Below are 7,842 nucleotides of genomic sequence, written 5' to 3' on the forward strand. Positions count from 1 at the left end.
AGTGACCCCATATTGGAAACTAGACCCCCCAAGGAACTTATCTAGATGTGTTGTGAGAACTTTGAACCCCCAAGTGTTTCACTACAGTTTATAACGCAGAGCCGTGAAAATAAAAAATCCTTTTTTTTCCACAAAAATTATTTTTTAGCCCCCAGTTTTGTATTTTTCCAAGGGAAACAGTGTAAATTGAACCCCAAAAGTTGTTGTCCAATTTGTCCTGAGTATGCTGATACCCCATATGTGGGGGGGAACCACTGTTTGGGCACATGGCAGAGCTCGGAAGGGAAGGAGCGCCATTTGGAATGCAGACTTAGATGGATTGGTCTGCAGGCGTCATGTTGCATTTGCAGAGCCCCTGATGTAACTAAACAGTAGAAATCCCCCATAAGTGACCCCATATTGGATACTAGACCCCCCAAGGAACTTATCTAGATGTGTTGTGAGATCTTTGAACCCCCAAGTGTTTCACTACAGTTTATAACGCAGCCGTGAAAATAAAAAATATTTTTTTTCCCCACAGAAATTATTTTTTAGCCCCCAGTTTTGTATTTTCCCAAGGGTAACAGGTGAAATTGGACCCCAAAAGTTGTTGTCCAATGTGTCCTGAGTACGCTGATACCCCATGTGTTGGGGTAAACCCCTGTTTGTGCGCACAGGAGAGCTCGGAAGGGAAGGAGCACTGTTTTACTTTTTCAACGCAGAATTGGCTGGAATTGAGATCGGACGCAATGTCGTATTTGGAGAGCCCCTGATGTGCCTAAACAGTGGAAACCCCCCAATTATAACTGAAACCCTAATCCAAACACACCCCTAACCCTAATCTCAACTGTAACCCTAACCACTCCCCTAACCCTGACACACCCCTAACCCTAATCCCAACCCTATTCCCAACCGTAAATGTAATCCAAACCCTAACCCTAACTTTAGCCCCAACCCTAACTTTAGCCCCAACCCTAACCCTAACTGTAGCCCTAACCCTGGCCCCAACCCTAACTCTAGCCCTATCCCTAACCCTAGCCCTAACCCTAACGGGAAAATGGAAATAAATACATTTTTTAAATTTTTAAATTTTTTTTAATTTTTCGTAACTAAGGGGGTGATGAGGGTGGGGTTGATTTACTATTTATAGCGCGTTTTCTAGCGGATTTTTGATTGGCAGCCGTCACACACTAAAAGACGCTTTTTATTGCAACAAATGTTTTTTGCGATATCACATTTTGAGTGCTATAATTTTTCCATATTTTGGTCCACAGAGTCATGTGAGGTCTTGTTTTTTGCAGGACGAGTTGATGTTTTTATTGGTAACATTTTCGGGCACGTGATATTTGTTGATATTTGTTGATCGCTTTTTATTCCGATTTTTGTGAGGCAGAATGGCCAAAAACCAGCTATTCATGAATTTCTTTTTGAGGGGCGTTTATACCGTTCCACGTTTGGTAAAATTGATAAAGCAGTTGTATTCTTCGGGTCAGTACGATTACAGCGATACCTCATTTATATCTTTTTTTATGTTTTGGCGCTTTTATACGATAAAAACTCTTTTATAGAAAAAATAATAATTTTTGCATCGCTTTATTCTGAGGACTATAACTTTTTTATTTTTTTGCTGATGATACTGTATGGCAGCTTGTTTTTTGCGGGACAAGATGACTTTTTCAGCGGTACCATGGTTATTTATTTCCATCTGTTTGATCGCGTGCTATTCCACTTTTTGTTCAGCGGTATGATATAAAGCGTTGTTTTTTGCCTCGTTTTTTTTTTTTTTTACGGTGTTCACTGAAGGGGTTAACTAGTTGGACAGTTTTATAGGTCGGGTCGTTACGGACGCGGCGATACTAAATATGTGTACTTTTATTGTTTTTTTTTATTTTTTTTTTAAACATGTAATTTTTTTTTTTTTTTACATTTTTACTTTGCCCCAGGAGGGGGCATCACAGTAAAGTGACAGATCGCCGATCTGACACTTTGCTCTGCACTGTGTCAGATCGGCGATCTGACGTGCACAGAAGGGAGGCTTCCCGGTGCCTGCTGTGACGTCACCTCCCTGCAGGACCCGGATGCAGCCCCGTGGCCATTTTGGATCCGGGGCTTGCAGGGAGGAGACTCTCGATACAAGGTGAGCACATCGCCTTGTACCGATCGTCTCAGGGAAGCCCGCAGGGAGCCCCCTCCCTGCGCGATGCTTCCCTATACCGCCGGAACACTGCGATCATGTTTGATCGCAGTGTGCCGGGGGTTAATGTGCCGGGGGCAGTCCGTGACCGCTCCTGGCACATAGTGCCTGATGTCAACTGCGATAGTCAGCTGACACCCGGCCGTGATCGGCTGCGCTCCACCCGTGAGCGCGGCCGATCGCGCTGGACGTACTATTCCGTCCTTGGGAAGTAGGGCTCACTCCACATGGACGGAATAGTACGTCCAATGGCAGAAAGGGGTTAAGCATCAAAGCAGATCTCTGTTTATTACATACCTTAGTCAGGGTTTTATAGGTATTTCATAGTCATACATGGTAACAATATAATTGGCTCAGCTTATCTCTAAATATGTGCTGGCATTGGCATACATACAGTACAGACCAAAAGTTTGGACACACCTCATTTAAAGATTTTTCTGTGTTTTCATGACTATGAAAATTGTAAATCCACACTGAAGGCATCAAAACTATGAATTAAAGGGAACCTGTCACCTGAATTTGGCGGGACCAGTTTTGGGTCATATGGGCGGGGTTTTCACCCGAAAACCCCGCCCATATGACCCAAAACCGGTCCCGCCAAATTCAAGTGACAGGTTCCCTTTAACACATGTGGAATTATATACTTAAGGCTACTTTCACACTAGCGTCGGGCACTGCTCGTCGCAATGCGTAGTTGTGGAGAAAAAACGCATCCTGCAAAGTTGCCCGCAGGATGCATTTTTTCTCCATAGACTTTTATTAGCGACGCATTGCGACGCAGTGCCACACGTTGTAACCATCGTACGACGGTTGCGTTGTGTTTTGGCTGACCGCCGCCACAAAAAAAGTTACATGTAACGTTTTTTTGTGCGTCGAGACCGCCATTTTCGACCATGTATGTGCGGCCGAAACTCTGCCCCTTCCTTCCCGGACCTTGCAATGGGGCAGCGGAAGCGTCCTAAGACGGCTTCCGCTGCCCACATAGGGCATTTATTTCACAGTATGCGTCGGTACGTCGGGCCGACACAGCGCGACGGCCCCGTACCGACGCTAGTGTGAAAGCAGCCTAACAAAGAAGTGTAAAACAACTGAAATTTTGTCTTATATTCTAGGTGCTTCAAAGTAGCCACCTTTTGCTTTGATGACTGCTTTGCACACTCTTGGCATTCTCTTTTTTTTAATTTGTTTATTAAACATCAAAAGAACAAAGAACAATAAGACACACATGTTGCTTGCAACCAAGCCAGTACAAATGTATAGCACAAGTCATATCAGCACATATCTTGGTACATAGACCCAGACTCAGAAAGCTAAAAGTAATAAAGTATATCCACAGACCTGTAATAAAACTCTAAAACTGTCTTGCTGCCAAAACCAATTCCATTTTAATTGTGTTTAAATGTTGAAATGAGGTACGAACCAATGTAGAATTCTACCATTTATTATAATGAGGCAAGGCTATCTGTCCCGTGATGACATGGTGATGAGTTCCATATATCCCAGATCTTATCAAATTTTCCCATGCAACCCCTATTCTGGTATAATGTGCGTTCATAAGGTATAACTGAATTCACCAGATCAATCCAGGCCCTAAGGGATGGATGATTGTTTCCCATCCAGCGCAAAACTATTATTTTCCTTGCCAGAAAAAGCGTTTCTCTCAAAAAATTTTGAACATGGTGCCCCCACGTCTCTTTTTCCAGCCTCTTGGCAATCTCTTGATGAGCTTCAAGAGGTAGTCCCCACTGCACAGTTTTATAAAAATCAGCTTCTCTACATGTCTGACAGCCATTCCATTCCAGTGTCAGTTGAATTCCAACCAGAGTACACCTCATTCTACTTAATGTGCTTCTGACCTAAACCACCTAAACCAAATCTTATTTAACGAAGGAAAGTATAAAAAACCCTGCTGTGGTATTCACAATCCTCTTGCAATAGGACAAGCTGGATGGCAAAACAAGTGCTACTAATATCCCAAAAGTAATAGGAATGAAAAAATAACTTTTAACCAAGCCAAAGGAGTTGAAAAGAAAAGTCTTGAGTGAGGAAAAGAAGGACTCAATTCTGGCTTTACTAGTAGAGGGACACAGTGAGCATCATGTTGCCTCCATCCTTAAAATGTCTAAGACGGCAGTAATCTTCTCTGATGAGTCTAATTTTCAGCTTTGCCCAACACCTGGTTGTCTAATGGTTAGACAGAGACCTGGAGAGGCGTACAAGCCACAGTGTCTCGCACTCACTGTGAAATTTGGTGGAGGATCGGTGATGATCTGGGTATGCTTCAGTAAGGCTGGAATTGGGCAGGTTCATCTTTGCAAAGGACGTATGAATCAAGTCGCATACAAGGTTATCCTGGAAAAATAGTTGATTCCTTCTGCTCAGGCAATGTTCCCTAACTCTGATGACTGCTTTTTCCAGCAGGACAATGTGCCATGCCACACAGCTAGGTCAATCAAGGTGTGGATGAAGGACCACCTCATCAAATCCCTGTTATAGTCAGCCCAAAGTCCAGACCTGAACCCCATTGAAAACCTTTGGAATGTAATCAAGAGGAAGATGGATAGTCACAAGCCATCAAACACAGAAGAACCGCTTACATTTTTGTACCAGGAGTGGCATAAGGTCACCCAGAAGCAGTGTGAAAGACTGGTGGAAAGCATGCCGCATGACGCATGAAAGCTGTGATTAAAAATCATGGTTATTCCACAAAATATTGATTTCTGAACTCTTCCTGAATTAATACATTAGTATTGTTGTTTCTAAATGATTATGAACATGTTGGTTTTTTTTGCATTATTTGAGGTCTGCAAGCAATGCATTTTTTTGTTATTTTGACCATATCTGATTTTCAGAAAATAAATACAAAATTTATTGCTTGGAACTTCGGAGACATGATGTCAGTAGTTTATAGAATAAAAGAACAATTTACATTTTACTCAAAAAATATACATATGAAGAGAAAAATCAGACAAACTGAAAATTTTGCAGTGGTTTCTTAATTTTTGAGCTGTATATCTGCCTGTATTTCTCAACTGTGAGGATATCCGTAATCCCGACCAAATCCCCAACTCCATTTGCTGCAATGCAGCCCCAAACTTGCAAAGAACCTCCATCTTGCTTTTCTATTGCCTGCAGACATTCATTCCAACCGCTTAGCCTTTTTGTTCTTAGGTATAAAATTTGTTCCAAAGTATTTTAGAACCAAAATACATCCCATTGTTACTATAATGAGAACTCAAATTGCTAAGAAGTGGAAATCTTGTGTGCCTTCTCCATTATTATACATTATTCAGGGGGATCATTCCTATCTTTGCCTATGAACATATGCTGGTTTACACAATAACAGGATCAAAATCTTTAACAAAATATGGCACAATTGGTTCTTCTCTACGCAGTGTGGTATGACTGGTGGTCACGTGGTTAATGTCACATGTCACATGTATGTGTTACAGGGATGGATGCTCCCTGCGATGCAACCCAGAGTATTTTGTCTTTAGTGCACATGAGCACTGAAGATGTCATTTAGTGCACCTGGGTCCGGGTTGCGGGTAGCTGTGAGAGATGGGAGGGTCTGGCTACCCACATACCTCACCTCGGAGTGGGGGTGCTGACTGTACCCTTTTTTCTGTGCAGGAGTTGAGGACCTGCAGTGATGTCATGATCATGTGGCCAGTGCATGTGACGTTACCTCACCTGTGGGTTTGGTTACAGGCTACCATGTAATGGAGGTGTTTGGCACATGGGAATGAGTGTTTGGGAGTCTGCGAGTGTGGACAGCCTTCCATGTGTCCCGGCTGGACACTACAGAGAGACCGTGTTTAGGCTGTAGAGCCTGCGTGCTGGACATAGCACAGCCTGTGTGCCCACAGACCTGAGAGCAGAGCTCTACTATGGACATTGAGGATTTATCTGTCTGATGTAAGACTGTTTACCATTTGTACATGTTTCTATGGTTTATGTAGAGAATAAACCACACAGATTGCTTTAAATGGAACAACCGTGCCTGAGTGCTTGAATCCCGTGCCAAGCGAGTGTCCCCCAACACACGTAGTAGGCAAAATGCTACAGCAGTTACAACTACAATATACCCAACCTGTGTGATACACTGGATACCGTAATTGCTGAAAAGTATTGACCTAATGATCTGTGACATCTACAATTTATCTTACAATATGTCATATCTTACATTTATCTCTTTTCTTTTGTGTTTTATGTTTACATGGGTTTATTCCTGTTCTATTGTTCTAAATGTGGCACTTATTGTTGACCAAGTCACAGCAAGCTTTGAAGACTATGAAGTCAAATAGCATAATTTTATGTTCTTAACAATGACTGCTTATGCCAGTAACAATATGCAATGTTTTAATTTTTTTTACGTGACACTCAATATATGCAGATTTTCCTTATGTTTAAAAAAGGAGACCAGAACTCTTTAAAAAGAAAAAATTCTAAAAAAAAATCATTGTATAGAGCAGGAACTGATTTTAGATTAAAATTAATATTTTAGCATTATCTCTAATATATAACACTAGATGGTGGCCCAATTCTAACGTATTGGGTATTCTAGAATATGTAGGTAGTATATAGCACAGGATACGTACTATATTGCACAGTGACGTAGTATATAACACAACTGTAATAATTATAGGGGATAACTCAGGAGACTCTTTGCGTGGAACAAGACAACTACAGGACACAGTTTTATAAGTGGTAAAGTCTATATTATCACACAGTGATTCAAACAGGTGCAGAGAGAAACTCTAGTCCACAACACTTGGAGTAAATATTAAATGCAGCTTAGCAGTCTATAGGAAACTTCAGAGGAAAATGCAATCACGCAGAAAGTCTATGAAGCACAATTATTCTTGCGGATACTTGACACGAATAAGTCCTTGCTTAGTCCAAAACACAGATAGATATGCTTATAAGGCAGTTCAAATAATATCTTAGCTCAACCACGGAGGCCTGGGTGATAGTCCCAGGTTCTTGCAGAGCAGAAACAGCTTACATGTCCAGCAAATGCAGATGGAAGTAAACACGAGCAGCAGATGAAGGAGGATTACTGGAACTGGTGTATGCAGCAGGAACTCAGAGCTGAGTAGCAGGATCTCCACACAGGTTCACAGGAGCAGGTGCAAAGCCAGGGAGTCATCAGAGGTCAGGAGCTGGATGCAAGGCAGAATACTCTAGCACAGACTGAAGGCTGGGGTGGAGTTTTATAGCAGGAAGACACAGTGCACGAGACCAAAGACACCATCTTGGAAAAGGGCAGTAATGCACAAAAGGTAATAAAAAAGTTCAGAGTCCTGACAACAACCGACGTAGTATATAACATAGCTACGTAGTATATAACAGAACTACGTAGGATGTAACACAGCATATGTAGTATATAGCAGAGCGTAGTATATAACACAGCCACGTAGTATATAACATAGCCACATAATGTATTGCATAGGTATGTAGTATATTGGTCAGCCACGTAGTATACAGTCATGGCCAAAAGTATTGACACCCCTGCAATTCTGTCATATAATACTCAGTTTCTTCCTGAAAATGATTGCAAACACAAATTCTTTGTTATTATCTTCATTTAATTTGTCTTAAATGAAAAAACACAAAAAGAATTGTCCTAAAGCCAAATTGGATATAATTCCACACCAAACATAAAA

General features: G+C 41.7%; 1 long non-coding RNA gene across 1 annotated transcript in view; it reads left to right on the forward strand.

Annotated features, from left to right (window-relative positions):
• The window catches only part of LOC143808282 (uncharacterized), a 37,983-nt gene extending 30,376 nt beyond the window's left edge, over positions 1-7,607 (forward strand). Inside the window, exon 3 of the long non-coding RNA XR_013221917.1 lies at positions 4,592-7,607. This is a non-coding gene — a long non-coding RNA (uncharacterized LOC143808282). The remainder of the gene's footprint in view (positions 1-4,591) is intronic.
• The last annotated feature ends 235 nt before the right edge of the window (positions 7,608-7,842 follow it).

Source organism: Ranitomeya variabilis, chromosome 2 (genome assembly GCF_051348905.1).
Source record: "Ranitomeya variabilis isolate aRanVar5 chromosome 2, aRanVar5.hap1, whole genome shotgun sequence".
Taxonomy (NCBI): domain Eukaryota; kingdom Metazoa; phylum Chordata; class Amphibia; order Anura; family Dendrobatidae; genus Ranitomeya; species Ranitomeya variabilis.